Source organism: Physeter macrocephalus, chromosome 19, assembly GCF_002837175.3.
Source record: "Physeter macrocephalus isolate SW-GA chromosome 19, ASM283717v5, whole genome shotgun sequence".
Classification (NCBI taxonomy): Eukaryota; Metazoa; Chordata; class Mammalia; order Artiodactyla; family Physeteridae; genus Physeter; species Physeter macrocephalus.
The window spans coordinates 41,131,371-41,142,684 of NC_041232.1; positions in this window are offsets into that span (position 1 = coordinate 41,131,371).

An 11,314-nucleotide genomic window follows, 5' to 3' on the forward strand; every position below is an offset into this window, starting at 1 on the left:
ATTGGGAGGGTTTTGTATTTGGGATGGGATAGATGTCATATGTTAAACTTTATGAAATAAGTAAATTATTCTTCAATTTTGTGGCTCAGATCGATATCCGTAATTATCCTGAAACCACGGAATCGAAATGAGAGTTCTAGCGCCAGTAATTGTAACCAGCTTCTCAAATACTTCTATTGGAGAATAAGTATTATAAAGAAAAGGCGACTGACCTGAGATGGAAGAGTTATGTTCTAGCCAGATTAGCCAAAATTGCTCTATAACATTTAGGATAATTCTCTACCTTCAAACTTGATCATTCTTTTCCCTATTTTTTTAATCCTAATTTTCTCTCTATCACCAGAAGAGACAGCTATGGAAAGGCCATACAAATTATTACCTGGTCCACACCTCAGTTAATTAAAACTTGTAAATGATCAAGACATGTTGTGTACATTTTGAAATTGGTTTTTTACTGTATGTGGGGTCTGTGTGGGTTTGTTCTACTGGGGACAGGAAACTGCAAAACATATATAAAACAGCTCTTATTACTCAGAAATATATCCGGGACATCTTGGCAGTGTCTACTTCTCCAGATAACATCTGCAATCTTGCTCGCCAGTCCAGGCTGGCTGTAGCATGTGCTCCTTGGCTGCTAGGTATCTATGGCCTTGCTTCTGGTGGGGCAGGGCTAGAGGTTAGGTTCAAAAGCTAAGCCAGGCTTTGAGCCTACTTCCTTGCCCAGATGGGCCATAGAATGGGCTCCATGGTCAACATGGCCTGTTGAATGGGAACCCAAATTAGGCAGATCTGTCAACTCCCTAAGTCAGGCCATCGGCTTGGCTCTGAAGATGGGCAGAGCCACTGGCTGGGATATCAGTGGAGGCACAGCTGCAAGCAGGAATGCAGTCTGCCCAGATCTTAACTCTGGTTACTGAAAGCCCTGCCCCTCCCCGTTTCTTCAACTCTATCTGATCCCCAGTGGTTGAGTCTAGTAGATTGTCCATTGATTCCCATGAGGCAAGACCCAAGTGGGCCTCAAGGAAACACTGCAGAAGCTGGATGTCCACCTTGGCTTCTCTTTTCCCACTGGAGAAACCATAGGCCCTGAGGTGCCCCCTTGGTACTACTTGCCTGGGGGCAGTGTGATGGCGTCAACATGAAACCTCCCTTGTAACCCTTCTAATATGGTCCTTCTCATTCTCTGTGGTTCAAGGGTGTGCTTCAGCCTCCCCCCTGGGTTCTGGGATTTTCCCAATGGTGTTTTGTCTATGAAGAGTTGCTAATTGTTCTTCTTATGAGGGGGAATGAAGTTCAGAATGACCTGAGAATGACATCGCCACCTGGATGATGTCACTCTTTTCTGAGTATTAAAATTAGTACTTCAGTAAAGCATTTAGTGGAGTACCAGAACAATAATATCCATTTTTATTCTTATATGTGAATTCTCTCCCTCTGGGCTCACTGTGAAACAAATGCTTCTGAAATAGTTTCTCTTCCACTTATTCTAAGAGATAACATCCTATTGGTATTTTGACATATTTTAGTATGATTTCATTTTTCCATGCTATTAATAAAGAAGTTAAAATATCATAAATATGGGTGGTTATGAAGCTATAATTAGCATGAAGTATAAGCAGTCCTAGAAATCTATGGCAAGATACATCTATATTTTTTGGCAAGCAAGTAGCACAGAGCAAGAAGAGCTTGGTCCTTCATTGACTTTCCTCTTGGGTATTCTAGAAGTCACTCTTTCCTAACTCTTGTTTTTATTCCTCTATTTCACCGTGACCCTCTCCCTCCTGCCAGACTCCCTACCCAATAAACGCACATGCAAATATTCACGCAGGTAACAAATGCCCACATACACACTGAATGGAGTATGAGTAGATGAAAGACAATAGGTTCATAGCAAGGACATTAAACTGAACCTAAGTAAATCTATGTTCCAATCGAGCTTGTTGAATGCAAGCAATAGAAACCTACTAAATTCAGCTTTAATAAAAAGTGGCACAGAGAGCATCTTGTGCTGCCAGAAAGTAAGGAAGTGCTCAAAAAAACAAAAACAAAAACAAAAACCCCAGTGAAAAGCTTCCATTGGCCAAAGAAAACAATTTCAGCAGTATAATATATAGCATAGTATTGGATTATATCCTAAAATATAAAATAAGTATTCATGACTCTCCAATGATTTCATAAATACTTGGGAGAGAATAGACAAGTTTCCCATGCAGAAGAATTCCAAATAATACAGATAGATACTCTGCCCTCAAGGAGAGAGAGCATTAACTCCCCACTCCTTAGATGTGAGCTATGCATAGTGACTTCCTTCTAAATAATACAGTATGAAAAGAGCAGAAAAAGAGTAACTTTACAGTAGAGAAACCTGACAAACACTACCTCACCCAGGTGATCAAGGTCAACAACATCAATGATGAGTCATGTTGACAGATGTACATTTGATATGATGTGATGAGAATGGCACTTTATAGTCCTCCTCTCAAAAACACATGACTCTAGTGTAATCATGAAAAAAAATCAGACAAATCCCAATTAGGACACATTCTACCAAATATCTGACCAGAACTCCTCAAAATTTTTAAGGTCATCCGAAAAAGGAAAATCTGAGAAGGTGTCACAGCCAAGAGGAGCCTAAAGAGACGTGATGACCAAATATTTATAATATGACATCCTAGATGGGATCCTGGAGCAGAAAAAAGAATATTGGGTGAAAAACTAAGGAAACCTGAATAAAGTGGTACTGCATCAGTGTTGGCTGACTCATTTTAACAAATCTACCACATTAATGTAAGATGTTAATAATGGGAATAATTGGGTGCAGGATTTACAAGAACCCTCTGTAGTGCCTTTGCAATTTTTCTGTACACCTGAAACTGTTCTAAAAAATAACATTAATTTTAAAAGAAGTAGAGAGGGTAAAGTCTGGCTGATTATGGTAAGTGAAAGGGAATGTCTTAGAATCAGAGGTAGAGCCCATGAATACCAGAGCTGGGGACCAGAGAGCCACAAGGAGCAAGGTTGCCTTTGTTGTCTTTCAGTAGCTACAAGCTCTCTCATCTCTGCTTCCTTTGGCATATTGGGTTCTCTTTTGCAACCTGCTTGATCTAACAATGAACTAACTATGCACATGGTCCACTATGGATACCATCCCTAAGCTCTCTGACACTGGATCAGCTTCAGCGAGCATCTCAGCTACCTCAATTCAAATTCCTTTCTTCAGATAGATATTGAATCTGGTTAGCTGCCAGCCAGCCAGTTTGTATGTCCTTGAAACAGGTACACAATCTTTTTTTTTTTTTCGTGGTACGCGGGCCTCTCACTGTTGTGGCCTCTCCCGTTGCGGAGCACAGGCTCCGGACGCACAGGCTCACGGGCCATGGCTCACGGGCCCAGCCGCTCCGCGGCACGTGGGATCTTCCCGGACTGGGGCACGAACCCGTGTCCCCTGCATCGGCAGGCGGATTCTCAACCACTGCGCCACAGGGGAAGCCCAGGTACACAATCTTAATCCAAATAGTTATTTTGGCAGAAGGGAGCGGAGGGCCATGTGGTAGCCTTTTCTAGGGTCTCAGAGAGAAAGTTCTTTAAATAAAGCTGGTGAGGACAGGGGAGAATAATGGAATAAGCTTAGTACATGCGACAAAAGCATAATATAAATGTATTTATGCTATAAATTAGAAAGCATAATATACCTATAAAGAAACAACAGAAATCGTTATCAGTATGTATGGTCACAACGCAGCTATGTACCAAGCACAAGATCTTGGTGTCATCAGATAATAAACATGTACTCAGCTCATGAGTCTACAGTGCTCGGCAGATGTGGGCTGGGCTTGGCAGGGTTGGTCATGCATCTGTGGTCATCTGTGACTTATTGTCACAATAATGATGTCTGGTGGTTGGTTGGCTGGCAGCTGGGGGGGTAGGGACGCATGTCTCTCTTCCAGTAGGCTAGCCTAGGCCTGTTCTCATGGCAAAATCAGAGGAAGAAAGAGGAGATGGAAATGGTATGCACTTTAACAAGCTCCTACTTTCATCACAACTGTTGAACATGCAGCGGCCAATTCAAATCACATGGCCCAACTCAGAATGAAGGGTTGGGGAAACAGACTCCCTGAATGCTGAGGACCACTAAGGCACATTGCAGAGCACGTGGATATGGGGAAGGTGTGAGGGTATGAAGATTTGGGATCGTTAACACAATCAATGTACTACATAAATGAAATATTAAAGTAATCAGACGGTGGGATTAATCTGAGAAGCCCACCCAGAGGAAGGGATTTTGAATAGTGTTTAAGTCAAATTATAGGAGAGCATATATAGATATCTTCATCATTTGGTCTGATTTAAAATATTTCTATTTTTGCTATTATGGATAAAGTGATCAAAAGGAGACAGGATGTAGCAGCTTCTACGTCCTGGAGTGAAATTATGATTCAGTTATTAACTCTGCCGCTCACTAGCCCACAAGAAGTAATGCTGCATCCTTCGATTTGGCCTTATCTATTGTGACAAGGCTCCAGGAAACTGATGGGCATGAAATTCATTTCATGTCTCACAGAATGCCTGAGTTTTGAAAATACATTTATGATGTTTCAAGTTTCAGTTATTTAGTGTGTGATCTCACAGACTCACAGTCTTCAAAAGAAAGAACAGTAACTTCTCCTCAGAAGCTTGAAGTTCTTTGTTACAGGAAACCCAGGAGGTATCATTGCAGGAGAAACATATAGGAGCACATAGGTCACTTTTGATAAAATGTCATGTATTCTAAGGGCAATAGAAATATGTATTTTACGCAAACTCAGAGTTGAATAGATGGCACAGGTTTAGATAAAATAGATTCAAACCATCCTTATGTATAATACATTAACAAATAGATCATAGTCTGCCTGTATTTCACCTTTCTCAAAATACTTCATATAAATAAGAAAACTGGCATTGTGACCAAGGCAGCAAATAGATACATAAATGTGCAAGTGAGAACAATAACATTTTTATAATCTTCCAGGGAAAATAAAATTACATCTTTCTTCCACTAAATGAAAAGAGATAAGAATACACAAAAGAGATGGGCAAATGTATAACTTTCTGCCATTAATTCTGCTGTAAATTTCCAATGTTGTAATCTGTCAGCTTTACTTCTTTCCATGCTTACCACAAGTCACAATAATTAAACCTGAATTTTTCTATTTGTTTCTCTTCCAACAATCCGTGGAGAATAGTGCTAATGTGGGGAACACCTGGCATTCTCTTCATGCCCTGGCAGACATTACAGGTCGATTTGGAAGCTCTTTTTAACAGCGGCTGGACCAGGTCTCTATATTCACCTCAACTCATTCTTTTGTTCAACTTCATCATGGGGTCAGAAGTAACAACGCGAGGAAACCCGTTTGCCCCCCCGGCCCCGTCATGCTCTGCACCCATGGTTAGTTTATCAAACTCCTACTCATCCTTCAAATTTCAGCTCACTTGCCACCTCCCCCATAAGTCCTCCCTGACTGATGGTTCTCATTTTGATACACCACCTCTGTGTTCTCATAAAACCCAGAGCATAACTCAATGAAAGAGCTCTTTGTACCGTATCATCTTCTATATTTAGTTCTCTATCCCACTCAGTGATCTATGAAAGAGACATAAGTAAACTAAGAAGAAAGAAAAACAAAATGTGGTGGTGATTTGTCTGTGGATGGCCCATAATTCTCATAGCACAGTGCTTAGAACGTGGTGCCTACAGTTTTAGAGAATGTGCGCCAGCCTGCAGAGCGCATGAGTGAGTGACTTAGAAAGTGAATGAACTTGGAAAGGAAAGGCCCACGTTTGCCTGTTTCCTTTTATCCGTGCACCTCACCCAGAAAATTAGCAATTGTCGGTGACATTTTTCAGAGTTTATTTATAGCAAACCTAGTCCCGCTGAAAAATATCAGCCTAATATAACATGTCTCTAAAGTTCTTGGGCTAAGGTGAGGGGGTGGGGAAGCAGAGAGGTGATGACAGAAGGGGTTTTATTTTGGGTTCCATTGAAAGCACCGAGGATAGGAGTTTTTTTATTCAGGCAGCTCACTGGCATTAAGGGAGCAGTGGGGCTTGGAATCATTGGGAGATCACAGCTTACCTGTATCAGGTTGCTTAAAATTTCTGAGCCTCAGTTCCTGCCCTTGTAAACTAAAGGTAACAAGAGCTACCTTCCTAGAATACGCCGCGGGGCTGTCGTGACAAGCCAGCCTAATTGCTGCAAGCCTCTTAACCTGAGTGACACCCCGATGATACTGACAGAAGCCCCACACCTACTGGAGGCCACAGAATAAAGCTGGTATATTTTTCAGCATCATTTTATTCAAGGAGATGGAAGACATTAATTTCGTGTTGAAATAACCATGTCTATTACATGTATACAGTGCAAAATGCTCATGAATATTTATGAGAAACCACAGGACTTCAGAGAAATTTCACGCTTGGGTCAGGGAGCAACAGACTGTACCCTGAATGACCCAAGGATTCATATTTACTTTTTTTCTGCTGCTAAGTTAGGAACATTGGAAAATCCCTGATTGTGGTAAAGCATTTCAAACACCTTCAAACACCATATAAGTGTGTAAGATGATCACAGTTTTAAAGTTTCAAATTATTTCTTTACAATTTTTCCTTAGAAATGAGTCCTGTGACTGGGTACTGCTTATAGATCCAAACCCAGTAGTGGCTAAGTTGTCTTATTTTCTAGCCATGTATGGAATTCTTGAAGTATATTTCCACAGTTATTTCCCCAAGCACCTAATTAATTTATTTTTGCCACTCACAAATGCAAACTGCATCTCTTTTTGGAAGATCTCTATAAGTAAACAATAGGAATGAGGAGGGATGTTAGACCTTCGGCTCAGGCAGACTCTAACACGTACAATAGTGAGGGCAACTCAGCCAGTGTGGAAGAATTTTCAAACACAGCGTGCACAAGATGTTATTCTCTGTTTGCTTTTAGAATTCGAGAAGAAAATCCATATGGGTGTTCTTTGAGAACAACTGCCACCACTGCTTAATTTCCTAGAGCCAGTGGACTCCTGTTATACGTGATCACATTAATAGCGCTGCTTAAAAGATACGATAGGCTTTCACCTCCTTACACACACCTGAATACCCACACCAACACACACACACACACACACACACACACACACACACACGGCTATTCAGCTGATTGTGTTAAAAGCCATCAAGCCAGAGTACAGAAAAGAAATCGAAGTACAGAAGTAGTACAAATATAGAAGAGAAATCAAGTAGAGAAGATAAACTATGAAGTGAAAAAGCCAGCTTTGTTCAAGGTAGAACTAAAATTTGCCTATGAAAAAATGCCTGAGAAAGAGGTGTTGTTATAAGCAGACTAGAAGTATATTTGCATTTTCCCAGATTCTCTCTGTACCTGCTTCTAATGTTGTTTATCATCATCAAATTTCTGTTTTCATATTCCTTGTGAGAGAAGTTTTTGGTTGTTTGGAGAGTGTTTGTGTTCTGTGTTTTAGAGCTGTTTTACCATTAACAGATAAATCTACTAGGAAGACCTGAGGGTGTCAGCATCTGGAAAAGTTTTCAATATCACTACTGTCATTTGCTCCGAGTTCTGAAACTGAAAAATAGATCCTTGAACCAAAACTTTCATTTTTACACATTTGTTTCAGAGATCTAACCATCCTTTGTCATCTGCAAAAGTTCTATTTCTGATTTACCTGGAGGCGCTGGTTTGACTGCAGATTGATTTCAAGAAAGCCTTTCCTTTCTGTTCAAGAACCAAAGGACAAAGATATTTTTTTTCCCCCTAACAAATTATTTTACAGGCTCATCCTGATTCAGTGATAAAGAATACTCGTGCTGGATAAGTACTTTGAGCCTGATGATAAATGCTGGCTGGGTATTATTTCTATTCAAGTCTGCAAAACCCTGGAGAATTGACTGACAGCTGAGGAACGGCATTCTGTGAAGAAGTCTTCCAGTGCAAGTTCAGCTGTCTGTCTGATGAAATAGCTTGATTATTACTGTCAACGAGGTACCTGTAATTCCAATACCAAAGACCATTTGGTCACTGAGAGGTTCTTAACACTTATTATGACTTCTAGATAAATAACCTAATGCCAGAGCCCAAAGACACTGAAATTATATCCTGTACTTTGGTCCTCTTCACGACAGATTGCCACGAATATTCTGGAGGAACAGAAAGAGGATATCAGAGAACAGCTAGGAACCGCTTCACCTGAGCCCCATGTTTCTAAAGAAGTCTCTTCTGCATCATTAGGAGCATGACAAACCCATAAGAGTGAAACTATTTTAGGAATTAATATTGGCCAGTATACACATAAACATCTGATTCGGGGGACAAACAATGTTAAAATAACCTGCATGGATTTTAAATTGCCAAGTATTAACACCTTTCAAAGAGATGCACACTGAAAATTGAGCCAAACCTGCATTCAGATTAATATCAGAATCCTGGAGAGATTAAATCTGAAATGAAAAATATCACACTTAATCAAGATCTGGGTTGTCTGGATTTATATTACATATAGCCCTTAATAGACATGTGGGATTTGTTGGGGGGAGGGGAACATTTCAGATTGATCTGCTTTACATGACACTGAAAAGATGCATTCAGAGTAATCAAAAGCTTTCAGCATAATTCAAATGGAAGTGTCACTGAAACGGCAATAATAATGAGCTCAGCATGCCATCCAGTCTAGTAGAGCTATATTCATTTCCTCCCAGGTATGCACGTATCCATTTCAGGTTCTTGTAAGAAGGCACAAATTCAGGTGCTTCCCCGGGTAAACAAATGTCATCACAAGGTTTCCATTTCCACGAAATTGCTGTCACGGTGGGGACTTGTAAGATTTAAAAGAGAAATATCCTTTAGCAGGAAAACAACCTATGTGGCTGGAAGTGAAGGCAGGGAAAGGTCCCCTGGAGCAAGAGACTTTCCCTTTTCTTCTTCTGAGAAGTAGGAAGAAGATGCCCAAGAGGAGATGCTGGGACTTCTGTCCCGCGAGCTGTGTTAGCTCTCTCCACAAGGCGCAGGGTCACTGTTTCTTTCTGCTAGCTGCCTCCTGCCATTCAAATATATCCACTCACCTTCAGTTTTCCAATCTATCAGCTCTTGCTACCCTCTCTTATTCTTCCCTGACTGCTTTCTTTCATTCGTTTTTTCTCTACTGGTAAAAAAAAAATTCATGGCACTTTGTTCAAGAGGTTAAGACAGACTTTATCCAGGGGGACCGGTGCAAGGGGTTTTCTGCAGAAGCTGGGAGAGACCAGGCTCAACTCTGACTAGAAGGACCAGTGGAGATTCACAGGCAAGGAGGAGTCGGAGGTCAGTGGATGGAAAATTATTAAGAGGAAACATCCAAGCTAGGAGCATTCTTGCTAGACCAACTCAACAGGATTCTCGTTGAAGGCAGCCCAGGGGATAAGATATCAAGGTGAGGAATTTTCAAAAAACTAACCCAGCAGGATTCTTGCTAAAACTAGACTATAAGCGCCAAACACAGAGCCCAACATTGGGACTTTGAGGGTTCAGAGGAATCTGACTAAAATTATGTCAAGGAGAGAGTCTTTGTCATCACCTAAAATAAAGCAAATGTCCTCTAAAACTCTGCTTTCCAGTACCCACAGGAAAGGCACTCTCCATCAGATTCTTTTCCCTGTATAGGCCCTGGTGTCATCCTCTGTATCTGAGAAATAAATATGCACAACTGCAGTCTGCAGACTGGTTGGGGTAAAACTGCTATTTTCAAAATAAGGTCCAGTCTTCTTGTCTTTCTTCCAATTTCTACCAAGTTATTTTAGCAGAAACCATGCCCCCTACGTCCAATGGATTAGGCATTTCTTTCCATATTACCTCCAAAATATGTCCCAAATATTTCGTTCCTTCCCACAGTCACTATGTTAAGTCACCTCAACAACTTCCCTTTCCTGGATTCCTGCTACTATCTTTTGAGTGGTCTCCCTACTTCTTTTCTTGTTTCCTTTTATCCCCTCCAAACTTTTCGACAAACAGATGAGAAAAATGGCATTTTTAAAACAAAAATTGGATCATATCTTTACCAAAAAAACCTACATTTATTGGACTCTCCATTGTAATTAGAATATGATCCATCTCCTTGCTTTGATGTATACATCTGTGCATGACTTGACCTCTGTCTTTCTATTTAACCTCATCGTGTTTCAATCTCCCTCAAGTTCCTTTGAGTCCAGCCCACCACGTAGCTCCCCTTCTTCTTTTTCCTTTGGGACTCAGGGTAAATGCCCCTCTTTAGAAAACATCCCTAGAGTAACCTCTGTTCTTCTCTCTCTCAGTCCCTTGTTTGTTCCCTTCACAGTGCTTATTAAACTTGAACATTCTTTGTCCGGCTTTTAACTTGTTTTTTGGCTGTCTCACCCAGAAACAATTGGCTTCTATCCTATCACCCATCTGTCTTATTCATCATTGTATTCCTAGTACCTGGAAAATTGTCTGATATATGACAGATACTCAATGACTAGTTTTTGAATGACTGAATGTCTCCAAGGCACTTCTCAGAAGACCTCTAAACAGCAATTTCTAGAAAGAGTACAGCAGTCTTATTTAAAAACCATACTGTCTTTGGTTTTAGAGAGATTTAAAGTTATTTTTAATGAATATGAAATTTCCACTCAATTTCTCTAACCATATTCAAATTAAGTTCATTAATGAGGGTTAATCATTAATGAGGTAAAAAGGGCATGAGTAAATAGAGGTGTGGGTCCAAAGAAATCAATTTTTACAAAACTATTTAAGCCTGCTGTCCACATTATGGCACGAGCTTGCCAACAAATATAAAGATGTAAATTTGGGTAAATAAAATAGAAGTCCCGCGTTTATAGTTACCACTGGAGTTGACTCCAAGGTTACCCCAAGAGTGAAGTAGACTTCACTTCCACAAACTCAGATGTCATCAGGAGCGAGCCTATCCTGAGGCCATGTCTGTTCCTGTACAGTTTCTGCCAGAGGTAATGATCAGTAGTTGGGTATGGCCAACACAGGGCTTGAAATGCTTTGGAAGGCCACGACAGCTGGCTGAGGCAATTTGGCCTCTGACAGAAGACCTGGCAGGTGTCTGAGACACAAACAGTGAATTACCTTCCCTTCCCCAAAATAAATTCGACGCTGATCAGCATTTCTCTTGGGATAATCATGAAATTGGACCCGTGATCATGCCATCAAATATCCATCTCGAGAATCCAAATTACACAACCTGCATCACTCTGGAAGACTCAGTCACACACACTTTCATGGTAAACTTTTTGGATGAACTTCAGC